This window comes from Heterocephalus glaber, unplaced genomic scaffold, assembly GCF_053883595.1.
Source record: "Heterocephalus glaber isolate CG9 unplaced genomic scaffold, H.glaber_assembly_v1.0 deba00001428, whole genome shotgun sequence".
NCBI lineage: Eukaryota > Metazoa > Chordata > Mammalia > Rodentia > Bathyergidae > Heterocephalus > Heterocephalus glaber.
The window spans coordinates 12006041-12020831 of record NW_028258293.1 but is presented as its reverse complement, the minus strand read 5'-3'; positions in this window follow the sequence as shown (position 1 = coordinate 12020831).

The window sequence follows — 14791 nt, the reverse complement described above, 5'->3', positions numbered from 1 at the left end:
GCTTTGTTGGTCGTGTGGTCATTGTTTGGGGCTCCTGGAAAGCACCAGCACAGAACAGGTATTTTATTGAGGGCCTACTCTGAGCTCACGACTGCCGCAGATGTGGGGTACACACTGGTGAACAAACAACACCCCTGATCTCCAAGGGGCTGTTAAACAGCTGACGATGAGCCAGGTTTAAAAAAAAAAGGAATCACAGGATCATGTCCCAGAACGGTAAGTGCAGTGAAGAAAAGAAAAGAGGGCAGGTTGATTGGGATAGAGGTGGAGAGCTGCCACTTTAAACGGGGTGCTCAGAGAGGGTCCGTGAGAGGAGAGAGCATTTGCACAGAGATGTCGCCTGTGAGAAGGACCCACCCCTCAGGATAGGGAGGAGCTTCCTGGGCAGACTTTTTTAGGGATGAGTGAGAGGTGAGGGGGCTAGGAGCGCAGCAGCCTGATCACACAGGGACACGGGGGCAACTTGGGTTTTATTCTAGTGTGCTGCAGAGCCACTGGGAGTTTGATGAGAACTGGATGTGGGCTGTGGGCATCTAGAGAGCGGCTGCGTCACAGAAGGGCTGAGAACTCTGCCCTGCTGTGTTGGAGGGGCCCTCAGAGGGGAGGCCATTTAGCCCAGTGCTTCCCTACCCCTGGAAAATCTAACTTGGCGGGATTAAGGTGAGGCTCAGTGATTTGGCTGGTTTTTTTTGTTGTTGTTTTTTTGAGACAGGGTCTCACTATTTGAGTTCAGGCTGGCCTTGAACTCACTGTGTAGCCAGGTCAGCCTCCCAAGTGCTGGGGTTACAGGTGTGTGCCACCATGCCCGGCTCAGTGATTTTTTAAAAAGTTCCCTGGATGTTTCTGCTGATTGGCCAGGGTTGGGGACAGGCAGTGTCGTCAAGACCCTTCCTTTTTGGAGGGGGCTGAGGTGGGGGACGGGAGGTGCCTGTGTGAGGTCGGCAGTGAGCTACTGCCTGACTGGCAGTGCGGGGTCTCTAGTGACCAGCCACAGACAGGAAGTGGTTCACCTAGGCAAAGGGAAGCTCAAGGAGGGAGGGGGAAGGGCTTGGGAAGGTGGAGGCTGGGAAGCTCCAGAAGTTTGCAGGGTGAGAAACCTTCCCACAATCACATTCAGAGATCCCTACAAGGATGCATGAACACTCAATTTTGACCTTCTTTTAGCCACTCATGACTAAGTTCCAGGAGAGTGAGAGTCCAGTTGGCTGAGTTCTGCTTGTGAGCTTACGGCTAGCGGAGGGTGGGCGTGCCCTCATCAAGACCTCACTCTAAGGGGCTGTTAAACAAAAGAGCATCCACAATGAGCAGATATCCACTAGACCTGGCACATCAGATGGTTGTAAAAATCAGTTGTCACTGTCATTATACACTTGTTTAATAAACACAGCTTCCCAGGTACCATGTTACTTGCGTTAACTCACTTAGCTAATGCTTTAAGGCTGTATGGTAGGTACTGAGCCAGGAAACTGAAGCACACAGAAGGTATGTAGCTACTGATGTTTATATTCTGCTTTTATAGATTCTAAAGCTCATATCACTTGCCTAGTTTGCCCCTCACAACAACTGTGAGGAGAGGCATTTACAGGCAGAGGAAGGGAGAGCAAGGATGGTCTAGAGACACACAGCTAGTAAGTGGCAGAGTCCTTGGATTCTTACATTCACTCATTCACTGACTAAACAGCACATACATGTGCAAGGCTCTGGGAGCTCCCTGGTGAATAAGCTACATTTTCTTTCCAAGGCAGAGCATGAGAGGGCAGTGGCAAGAGAAGAGGGTAGAGCTTGAGTGTGGGTCTCATGGCATTGAGTTTGGGTTTCATTATGAGGGCTGCCACAGAAGGATTTTAAACTGAAAACTTCTGTTTCCTGAGGCCACCTCAGACTGAAATATATAGAATAGACTGGAGTATGCCAAGAACAAAGACAGGGAGTCAGAGGGGCTGGTGCAGTGATTCAGGTGAGATTCATGGTTGTCTGGACTAGGAGTGGTAGTGAAGATAAGAAGTGAATAGAGTGGGTAGATAAGAAGTAGACTTGGCAGGGTTTGTGACTGGATGAGGGTGGAGGTTGAAGGAGGAGTCAAGGATGAAGGCCAGGTTTTTGAGCTGGGCAGTTGAGGGATGATGTACCTACCTGGGGGACTACTGGCAGGGAGCCATTTGAGCAGATGCTGAGCTCAGTTCTAGACAAGTTTGAAGTTCCAGGGGGATAGGGATATAGAGAGATACAGTGTTTCTTGGATCTTTTTGCTTCTAGATCCCATGATAGTCCTGCAAGACCTTTCTGATTTAGAATCTCCATCTAGGGCCTGGGATTTAGCTCAGTGGTTTCACCGCCTGCTGCATAAACGCAAGGACTGGAGTTCGATCCCTGGTACAAAAAATAAAAAAATAAAAAAAAGAATCTCCATCTGTAAACACTGTCAGAAGCCCAGTGTCTGTCCTAATAAACCCTAGAGATTTCCCATTGGTCCTCCTCACATTTCAGAGGAGAAACAGTCAGAATGAAGTGGTTTCTGGGGAGGTCATAAAGCAAGTGGACAGCTGGGTTGAAAGTGAAGCACAAGACTTCCCAGAGGGACCCTTCCTTTCCATAACATCATATTCTGGGTCAGAGGGTACAAATCAGAGACCCGGGTCTGGATCTGGACTCTAGAGGGGTTTGACCTGCAACTACCTGAAATTAGTCACCGTCATTAAAAAAAATCCTGGGCATTTCTAATAAAATCCATGTTGAAAGAAAGAACAACAGGAAGTGCCACAACTTCAGGCTCACATTCTTACAAGACAGTGACCCAATGGAGCTGGGTAGCAGTTGGCCCTTTGGGGCAGGGCGTGTCCAGCTTTCCGAAGTCCTCACTCTTACCCGCTTTACTGAGGCCTTGTGTTGTTACCTGTCATTCATCAACGTGTTTGCTCAGTTGCTTTTCATAAAGGGGAAAGTTGCTATTTCCTGCAATTTATCTAATATGCGTCTTCCTTGCCCCCAGCCTGCTTCTTTTCCCTGGCTGCGGTAAGCATTTGAGTTGTGCTTCTATCCTTTCTCTTCTGACCCACTCTTTTGTCATTGACAAAGTGAAGTATGTGAATAAGACGATTCCAAAGGCCTTTCCAGTTCTGGCTCCAACAGCGCTCCAAGTCTGCACTTCAGAAATGAGTTGTGCTATTGACAGTGCTTAATTGTTCTGCAGATGGCTTTGAGGGATTGCTCACCCTTGACTCTTTTGCCCTTGAATTATGATTTATCTAAGCCCTGGGAGGAAAATGCCTTTTGTTTTGAGGGTTTATCCTTCACCTTTGATTGTGAACCAAATGAGTACTTCAGACAATGCAGCATAGCTGTAGTTGCTAGGAAGACAGAGCAGCAGCAAAGGCTGCCTGGAGACCAGGCCATCAGAAAACACTTATTTTATCTCCCTCCCTGCCTTCCTTCCTTCCTTCCTTCCTTCTCTGTTTTTCCCTCTCCCTCTTCATTTTTGGGCAATGATAGATCACAATCAAGAACCCCTTCCACAAAGACTAGTCTTAGTCACCAGTAGAGTTTAGATCATCCTAAACACAAAGGGTTATTTTTAAAGACTGCCTCCCACCAGCCAATCAATTAGATGCTCAGTGAAATAACCTCCTGGATTGTAATCCAGGCTTGGAAACTACATAGTCATTTGACCGTGGACACGTTCATTTTCTCTGGGCCTCACTTTCTCTATCTGTAACAGTGGAAAATGTGGCTCAATGCTCTTGCCATTCATTCCAGCCCTAACATTTTACAAGGAAGCTTCCAGAGATTTAGAGAATAAGGTAGCACTAATAGGTAACTTCTGTATACCTGAGTTCTGGTCAACAAGGCAATACATAACAGGAAGGATTTCTATCCACCCTTCTCAGTAGATGCCATTTGCCTCAGCTATCTGCCTTGCTTGGTGATTTTTGTGTTAGCAAGTTCCTTTATTGTAAAAAGGCCTGTGATGGAACTTTAAAGTATCTGATTGTATATTCAAGTCCAGTATCAGCCTCGGATTCAGCAGGTCCCCAGCAGCAGGGAGAAGTGAAGATTCAGGTGATACAAACGCCCCCTCGTGGTCATAGTAAAACTGCAAAAAGTCTCTGCCTTTAACAAATCTGCAGTACTCGATTTGGTAAAGCCTGTCTTTGCCTGACTCAGAAGGTAAGATAAAAAATGGGCACAGGGCCGGGGATTTAGCTCAGTGGTTCCAGCGCCTGCCTTGCAAGTACAAGGTCCCGAGTTCGATCCCCAGTACCAAAAAAAAAAAAATGGGCATAAATGTTCTTTAAAATAAAATATAGTTTAACAATGGGAAACCTTCCTCCTGGTATAGCCCTCTCTCTGTAACACAATGGACTGGGTTGTTTCAGGAGTAATTAGCTCTCTGTTGCTAGAGACGTAGAACCAAACATTGTGTAAGTTTTTCTTGAGAATTCTAGAAAACAGAGGACAAGATTAGACTCATTTATTCAAATGATAGGTGTTCACTGAGTAAGGGATAGGGTGAACGGTCATGAGCAAAACAAATCCTTGTTGTAGGAACTTACGTTTTACTGGGGAAACAACCTCCAGTGTTCCTTTCTAACCAGAGATTCCAAGAGTCTAAGATTCATAAATTCCAAGTAGTGTATTTCTGGTTTGGCAAGAATTTGTAACAGTTATTTTGTCCAGAAGTTTAGGACCTTTGCGATATTTATAAATCACAGTGAAAGCAGTTGAGGCCTCTGGACATCTGGACTAACGAGAGCTGTTCTGGGTCCTGAAGGCAGACTCAGAGGGAGGCTGGTTCAAGGCTTTAATTCGCCAAGGTACAAATGGTCCTAGATGTAGCCTGTAGCAGAGAGGAAAGGAAAGAGAACATGTGCAGGCACCAGGGGTGTATATACCCAGATCAGCAGACTGGAGAAAATATCTTCTAATACCCTTATTTTAAAGATGAGCTTTATGTTGCTGTCAATGTCTAACATACACAACTTAAAGAATTCAGTGAGAGGTTTATTTGGGCTCATGGTTTCAGAGGTTTCAGTTCCTGGTCAGCTGGCTCCAAAGGAGAAGTGACATGGCAGAAGAAAGCGGCTCACTTCACAGCAGCCAGGAAGCAGAAAAAGCCACAGAGAGAGGAAGAGCCTGGGGCCAGGATATGTCTTTCAAAGGCATGCCCCAGGGACCACTTTCTCCAGATAAGGCCCTACCTCCTGATAGCCTATTCAGCTATGAACTCATCAATGGATTAGTTCTTTGGTGAGGTTCATGCCATCATGATCTAATCACCCCTCTGGGCCCCACCCCTGAACATTGCTGCACTGAGGATGGAGCCTTCAGTACAAGAGTCTTTTATTTAAACCATAACATGGACTAACTGACACCCAGAGAGAAATGCCTTGCTCAAAAATCACAATCCATAGTCATCAGGAAATTGGAATTTGTATATATTGATAAGGAGAACAAGAATAATATGAATAAATGTAAATAGTGTGACTCCACCTTTGATTAAAAATCATGTACGGATATCTTTCAAAGTTGATATTTCAAGGGTTTTTAATTTTCTTTGGAACTGTAAATTTTGATATATTTAAATGTTTCTCCAGTGAGAATGCATGATTGTAAAGTAAAAATAAATGTTATTCAAAATAACTTGCTTTTTTCAGTGATTTAAAGGAAATAAAACTCAAGAGCAGTTCTCTCTTTATATTATATATACATGATGCTTGGTCATATATATATATATATTATGCGTATACATGATTTTTCTACCTTTATGTACATGCCACATTTTATTTAATAACTTAATAGACATTGCCAGGCTCCCCAATGTGCAATTAGCCTCTTACTCTGGACATACAGCAGAATTAGCTTGCATAACTCTTTCTCTTCTTGAGGGATATGACTAATTCTGCCCATGGGTTATGACTCAGGTAATAAGTTGAGATGATCAGGATTGCCATGGGGCCACATCATTTAAATTCCAGTGTGAGTCTGTGTAGTAACAGTAAACTCTAAACCTTAGGTTGAGATAACAGCCATTCTTTCTGGAGTGAGACGGAAATTCAGTGTTGCAATTTGCATGTTTTGAACTATCAGTGTTGTTGAATATTTTTTCATATGTTTATTTGCTGTTTGTACTTCTTTACCTGACAAGTATCTATTTATTTCAGATGCCCAGTTTTGGATTGGGTCTTTAAATTTTGCCGGTCTGAATTTTTTAAGTCCTTTATATATTCTAGATATTAGTCTTTTGTCTGAGGAACAGCTGGTAAAGATGTCTTTCCCATTCTGTGAGTTGTCTCTTCACTCCATTGGTGATTTCTTTTGTTGTGCAAAAGCTTTTTATTATGATGAAATCCCAGTTATTGATTCTTTGTAATACTTCCTATGTGATCATGGTTTTGTTCATAAAGTCTTTGCCTATAACTGTGTCTTCAAGATTTTTACTTACTCTATCTTCCAGAAGATTTAATGTTTCTATTTTAATATTTAGATCTTTGATCCATTTCAATTTTAGTTCAGTGCATGGTGAGAGATAAGAGTCTAGGCTTAATCTTTGGCAGGTAGAAAGCCAGTTTCCCCAGCTCCAATTATTTCTTCCAGTGATAGTGTTTGTCCCTTTGTCAAAGATAAGGTGGCTGAGTGTGTTTGGAGTTTTTTCTACATCTTCCAATCTGTTCCATTGATCCTCAGGTCTTTCTTTGCTAGTACCATGCTGTTTTTTTTTTTTTTTTTAAGGAGAAGGGGTTTATTTGGCTTATAGTTCGTAGAGGTTTCAGTCCATAATCAGCTGGCTCCAAGGCAGGGATGGCAGACAAGCATTGCAGAGGAGAAACAACATGGTGCGCACAAGGTAGCAAAGGTAATGTGTTTTTTTTTAATTCATGGTAGCTTTGTAGTATAATTTCAAATCAGGGATTGTGATGCCCCCTGCCTTGCCTCTGTTGCCCAGAAGTGCTTCTGCTATTCTAGATCTCTTCTGGTTCCAAATGAATTTTAGGATTGTTTTCTCTAGTTCTGTGAGGTATGCTATTGGTATTTTGATCAGAATTGGATTGAATCTGTATAATAATTTTGGAAGTATGGCCATTTTTCACTATATTGGCTCTCTCTACCCAAGAACAAGGGCTGTCTTTCCATTTTCTGATATCCCCTTTGATCTCCTTTTTCAGAGTACTTAGTCTTCAATGTAAAAGTCTTTTACTTCCTTCATGAGATTGATTCTTAAGTATTTCATTTTTCTTGATGCTTTTTTGAAAGGTGTTGCTTTAATAATTTTTCTCTCAGTGAGTTTATTATTTATATATAGGAATGTTATTGAGTTTTGAGTGTTGACTTCATATCCAGATACACTCCTGAATTTGGTGATTAAATCTAGAAGTCTTTTGGTGGAGTTTTTGGGGTCTTCTATGTAGAACATCATGTCATCTGAAAATAATGATAATTTAACTGCTTTATTTGCTATCCTTACCCTTTTATTTCTTTCTCTTGTATAACTGCTCTGGCTAATGTTTCCAGAACTATATTGAACAAGAGTGGTGACAGTGGACATTCTTGTCTTGTTCCTGATTTTTGAGTGAAAGCTTTCAGTTTTTGACAATTTAGTGTGATGTTGGCTGTTGGTTTGTGATATACGTCTTTTTTCAGATTGAGATAAAGACCATTTATTCCAATTTTCTGTAGGGTTATTATCATGAATGGGTGTTGGGCTTTATGATAGACCATTTTAAAACCTCTGTCATGGTCATGTGGCTTTAATCACAGTGTCATCTGGGAATAACTTGGCTGGAGAATGATGTTCAAACTCCATTTATCATTACTTTGATTTAAGCTTCACTTAACTTCACAACCACATGATCACTTTTGTAATTTTAGGCCAAATTCTCTAGCAGCAGAATCTGAGACAGGGATAGGTGGGCAAGTGATTTATTAAGAAATGTTCTCAGGAGAAGCCTGTGAGGGAATAAAGACAGGGACAGGAAAGGACAGAGAAAAGGAGAAGGGAGGGAGGTGGAGAAGAGGAAGTAAAAGAGAAATAACCCACACATATCTTTGTAGCCATTGCTCAGTTTTAACTCAGGACCTTGCGCTTGTGAGGCAGGCAGCAGAACCACTGAGCTAAATCCCCGGCCCAGTTTTAACATATTTGCTTCATATTATTTTTAAAATAAAGCACTGCAGATAAACAGAAGAATATGAGCATAAATATGCTTTCAGCAAAGTCAAACCTCCCCATGATCTTGCAGGGGCTTCTGGAGAGTAGATTGCATTGAAGGGTTTGTTCCTTAGAGCTGGGGACCTGGGTTCTGTGCACCCCCACCATGGTCAGTCATTGGGTGGACAACTCATTGGTGGAATTGCAAATGTGAGCCATTAGTGGGAATTCTGCTAACAGGGAGGGATAAGCTTACCCAATTGGCTAAAGGGATATGGGGACAGCAACCATGTCTGTGATTGTCCCTTCTTGAACCACTCAGGCTTCTTGCTTCTCATATTTTATTCGCCCCATCTTCTCACAACTTCTTTTTTTGTATTAAATTCTTTTATTGGTACATTGCAGGTATACAACACAATTACATTTCTCATTGGGAATTGTACCTTTGCATAATGCATCTTGATTCTTATTTTTTCCCCATTCCTAGCCCTCCCTTCACGCCCTCCACCCTTCCCTATTTACAAAGACTTTATTTCCATTTTTTCCATTTCTCAGCATTTTTCCTTTCCCTTCTTTCCTTTCCCCTGCCCCACCCACTACCCCTACCCCTTTGGACCTTTTCTTCCTATTTTACATTATCGATTATTCATTTTAATCATTGGTACATTTTAGGTATACAATATAATGACATTCATCATTGGAAATTTGCACCTTTACATAGTCTCTCTTGGTTCTTATTTTTCACCCTTGCCCAGCCCTCCCTTCAACCCCTCCAGTCCTCCCTATTTACAAAGATTTTGTTCCTATTTTTCCATTTTCTCATATTAATCCCATTCCCTTCTATCCTTTCCCCTAGCCCTCCCACCTCCTTCCCCTTTGCCCCTTTTCTTCCTATTTCACATTACCTATTATACATTTAGTCCTTATTTACACTTTCAGTTTCTCACACCAGAGAAACTATTCGGTATTTACTCATGTGTGTCCTATTTATTTCACTTAAGATTATCACCTCAATGTGCATCCACTTAGCTATAAATGTCTCTAATTTCTCATTTTTTGTGGCTGAGTAGTACTCCATTTTATAAAAAAACCCCATTTTCTTTATCCAGTCTCCAGTTGATGGGCATTTGGGCTGTTTCCAAGTTTTAGCTATTACAAACTGTGCTGCTATGAACATGGGTGCACATATATCACTGTGGCATGATTCTTTTAATTCTTTGGGGAAGACCCCCAGCACTGGAATAGTGGGCTCAAATGGGACCTCCAGTCCTAGTTTTTTGAGGTATCTCCATATTGATTTCCACAGTGCTTGCACCAGTCTACACTCTCACTAGCAGTGGAGCAGGGTTCCTCTTTCCCCACAGCCCCACCAGCATTTGTTATTGGTTGATTTCATGATAGCAGCCATTCTTTCTGGAGTGAAGTGGAATCTCAGCATTGTTTTCATTTGCATCTCTCGAATAACCAGTGATGTTGAACATCTTTTCATTTATTTAGTTGCTGTTTCTACTTCTTTGTCTGAGAAATGTCTGTTCATTTCAGATGCCCATTTTTGGATTGGGTCTTTAAATTTGGGAGGTCTGATCTTTTTAAGTTCTTTATAGATTCGAGATAGTAGACCTTTGTATGAGGAAGAGCAGGTGAAGATTTTTTTCCCACATTGTGGGTTGTCTCTTCACACTGCTGGTGGTTTCTCTTGCTGTGCAGAAGCCTTTTAATAAGAAGAGATCCCACTTGTTAATTGTTTGTGCTAGTTCATGGGCAACTGAGGTTTCATTCATAAAATCTTTTCCTACACTGATGTCTTCAAGGGTTCTACCTAACCTCTGTTCCAACTGGTTCAGAGTTTCTATTTTAATATTTAGATCTTTAATCCATTTTGATTTTAGTTGAGTGCATGGTGAGAGATACAGGTCTAGTTTTAATCTTTGGCAAGTTGAAGCCCAATTTTTCCAGCACCATTTATTAAAGAGGCTATCTTTCCTCCAATGAGGGTGTTGGGCTCCTTTGTCGAAGATGAGATGGCTGAGTGTGTCTGGCGTTGTTTCTGCATCTTCTAATCTGTTCCACTGATCCTCAAGTCTGTTTCTTTGCCAGTACCATGCTGTTTTATCACAGTAGCTTTGTAGTAGAGTTGCAGATTGGGGATTGTGATACCCCCTGCCATGTCTCTGTTACCTAGAATTGCTTTTGCTATTCTGGGTCTCTTCTTGTTCCAAATGAATTTTTGGATTGTTTTCTCAAGGTCCATGAAGTATGCTGCTGGGATCTCAATTGGAATTGCATTGAATCTATATAGCAGTTTTGGAAGTATGGCCATTTTCACTATATTAATCCTTCCTACCCAGGAGCAGGGGATGTCTGTCCATTTTCTGATATCATCTTCAATCTCTCTTTTCAGAGTGCCATAGTTTTCAGAGAAGAGGTCTTTGATTTCTTTCCTTAGGATGAGTCCTAGGTATTTCAGTTTTTTGGATGCTGTTGTGAAAGGAATTATTTGCCCTATTTCTCTCTCAGTGAGTCTGTCATTGGTGTAGAGGAAAGCTATTGATTTTTGTGTGTTGACCTTGTAACCAGCTACTTGACTGAATTTGGTTATTAAGTCTAGAAGATTTTTGGTGGAGTTCTTGGGGTCTTCTATATAGAGAATCATGTCATCTGCAAATAATGACAATTTGACTTCTTCATTACCTATCTTTATTCCTTTTATTTCTTTCTCTTGTCTAATTGCTGTGGCTAATGTTTCCAGAACTATATTGAACAAGAGTGGTGATAGTGGACATCCTTGTCTTGTTCCTGATTTTAGTGTGAAGGATTTCAGTTTTTGACCATTTAGTATGATACTGGCTGTTGGTTTTTCATAGATGGCTTTTATCAGTTTGAGGTAGAGACCATCTATTCCAATTTTTTGTAGGTTTTTTTTTTTTATCATAAATGCATGTTGGATTTTGTCAAATGCTTTTTCTGCATCTATGGAGATAATCATATGGTTTTTGTCCTTGGCTCTATTGATATAGTGTATTACATTGATTGATTTGCGTATATTGAAACATCCCTGCATCCCTGGGATGAATCCTACTTGATCAGGGTGTATGATCTTGATGATCTTCTGCATTCTGTTTGCCATTATCTTATTAAGGATTTTTGCATCACTGTTCATTAGTGAGATTGGCCTATAGTTCTCCTTTTCAGTTGGGTCTTTCTCTGCTTTGGGGATCAAGGTGATGGTTGCTTCCAGGAATGAATGTGGGAGTATTGCTTCCCTTTCAATTTCACTGAAGAGTTTAAACAGTAGTGGCAGCAGTTCCTCTCTAAATGTCTTGTAGAATTCAGCAGTGAAGCCATCAGGGCCCGGCCTTTTCTCAGTTGATAAGTTTTTAATTACATTTTCCATTTCATTGGTTGATATTGGGTTGTTCAGAATTTTTAGGTCTTCTTCATTCAACTTTGGTAATTCATATGTATCTAGGAATCTGCCCATTTCTTCTGTGTTGTCCATCTTATTGGTGTATAGGCTCTGGAAGTAGGTATTGATGATCCTCTGGATTTCTGCTGGGTCTGTTGTCATTTCACCCTTTTCATTCCTAATTGCATGGACTTGGGCCTTTTCTTTCCTTTTTCTGACAAGGTTGGCTAAGGGTTTGTCAATTTTGTTGATTCTTTTGAAGAACCAACTCTTGGCTTCATTGATTTTTTTTGTATTGTTCTCTTAGTCTCCACTGCATTGATTTCTCCTCTGATCTTTATAATTTCCTTCCTTGTAGGAGCTCTGGGGTTGTCCTGTTCTTCTTTTTCTAGAAGCTTGAGGTGCAGCATCAGGTTGTTTAATTGGGCTTGCTCTGTTTTCCTAATATGCATATTCACTGCTATGAATTTCCCTTGTAAGACTGCTTTCATTGTGTCCCATAGATTCTGATATGTTGTATTGTCATTGTCATTTAATTGAAGGAACTGTCTGATTTCTTCTTTAATTTCCTCTGTGACCCACTGGCTATTCAGAATTGTGTTGTTCAATTTCCACGTGTTTATGAAATTTTTTGAGTTTCTTTTGCTATGGATCTCCAATTTCATCACACTATGGTCTGATAATATACAGGGGTAACTTCAATTCCTTTGCACTTACTTAAACATGTTCTATGTGTGAGTATGTGGTCTATTTTGGAGAATGAGCCATGTGCAGCTGAGAAGAATGTGTATTCTGATTTTGTGGGGTGGAAGACTCTGTAAACATCTGTTAAGTTCATTTGTTCAAGAGTTCGATTGAGTTCTAGTATTTCATTACTTATTTTTAGTCTAGTTCATCTATCTATTTGTGACAGTGGGGTGTTGAGGTCCCCCACTGCAATTGTATTAGTGCATATATGACTTTTCATGTCCGGTAGTATTTGTTTTATATAGTTGGGTGCACTAGAGTTTGGTGCATAGATATTTATGATTGTCATCTCTTCCTCTTGGATTCTTCCCTTTACAAGGATGTAGTGTCCTTTTTCGTCTCTCTTAATCAGTGTTGGTTTGAAATCTACTTGATCTGCAAAGAGGATAGCTACTCTTGCTTTTTTTTGGGTTCCTGTCACATGGAGTATTGTTTTCCACCCTTTAACTTTCAGTCTATGAGTTTCCTTTTGAATTAAGTGTGTTTCTTGTATGCAGCATATTGTTGGATTTTGCTTCTTGACCCATTCTGCCAGTCTATTTCTTTTGATTGGTGAATTGAGACCATTAATGTTGATGGTTATAACTGAAATGTATTGACTTGTCATTGCCATGACTTTTTCTTTTTATTGGGTTCTCCCCCTTTCCATTTAATTTCTTGTCATGCCAGATGGGTTCATTCTGCTTTGCTTTCTGGGGTTGTGATCCTCAATGTCTGTTCCTAGGATATTGTGTAAAATTCTTTGGAGTGCTGGTTTGGTATTCACAAAGTTCCTAAGGTGCTCTTTTTCAAGAAAGTATCTTATTTCTCCATCAATTTTTGAAAGATAGTTTTGCAGGGTACATCAATCTGGGTTGGAGGCTGTTTTCTTTTAGGGCTTGGAATATGTCACTCCAAGCTCTTCTTGCCTTGATGGTTTGTGTTGAGAAGTCTGCTGTGATTCTCATGGGCTTTGCTTTGTAGGTGATTTGTTTCTTTTCTCTGACTGCTTGGAGAACTTTGTTCTTCTGTTGAGTTTCTGGAATCTTAACAATTATATGCCTATGTGTAGTTTTTTTGATCAAGGCTATTTGGAGTCTTATATGCCTCACTTATCTGTATGTCAAGCTCTTTTCCCCTGCTTGGGAAATTTTCTGACATTATTTCTGTGAAGAGATTTTTTATGTCATCTCCACTCTCTCCTGTTTCTTCATTGAGCCCAATCAGTCTTATGTTATTCTTCTTTGCATCATCTAGCAGCTGCTGGATTGATTTCTCATGTTCCCTTATAATTTTGAAGCAATTTTTCTTTTCCTGGTCACTAATTGCAGTCTTATCTTCTATATCTGAAATTCTGTCCTCACCTTGGCTCATTCTGCTGTGTAGACTTTCAATGGAGTTTTTCATGTCCTGGAAATCTATTTGCATCCGTTTTATGGATTCCATTTGTTTCTTATGTTGGGATTCCATCATGTTCCTGAGCTCCTCTCTAGATTTATTAATCATGTCTTGCACTAGGGGCACAATTTCTCCTGTTATCTGAGAAATTATTTCTGCTTTCATTTTTTCCAGATCCTCTTTTGTTGCCAGTTCAGTGGATCCAGGTGGTTGATTATCAGAGTGTTCCATCTCATTTCCGTTTGGGGTTGCTGTAGGTGATCTGGCAGTCTGGTTTTGAGACTCATTCACGTGTTTTCCCATTTCGACCAGGGCTGGGGGCTGTTAGTGCCTGCATGGATTACCTCCTCTGAGCTGGGAGAGGTGGGACAGGGCCCGGGAGCAGCGATAGGGATGGTGACCCAAAAGCCCTTTCCTGTGGGCTGGGAGCAGCGGGAGGGATGGTGGCCGGGAAGCCCCTTCCTCTGGACCAGGAGCAGTGGGACGGTGGCTCAGAAGCCCCTACCTCTGGGCCGGGAGCAGGGGGACTCAGTACCTTGGTCAGGTGGTCTGGTGTCCTCTGCGTCTTTGTAGTGTGGAACCAGGTGGTTGCCTGTCTGCAGAGGGGTGATTCGGCGTCTTCCGCGCGACTTGGGACCTCGGTAGGGCGTGCACAGACCTGCCTGTCTGCAGCAGGCTGATTCGGCGTGTTCTGTGCGACTCAGGACCTCGGTAGCGCGTGGGCAGACCTGCCTGTCTGCAGCGGGGTGATTCAGCATCTTCCGCGTGACTCTCACAACTTCTTTATTATTCTAGATGGCTACAGTTTGTAGTGGAAAGCTATAGGAGAAGGATCTTAGTTGAGTTATACCTTCCAGTTCTGTAGATGACCCGAAAGCTGCAGCTGATACTTCTTGCCTCCCTTCTCTGCTGCACACTCCAGGTAGTGCTCTGTTTGTCTAGGTGGCTTGCCTGCTAGAGACTTTAGACCTTCATCTCTGAGGGTCAGAACTTTTTATTGTGTCCTTGTGAGGCCACTGTGGCTTTCTGTTGTCCATTTACGGATAAAATTGACAAGAGACTAGCAAGAGAGACCTAGTGGCAAACATAGGCCTTCGTGTCCCCACTGTGTGGCAGTG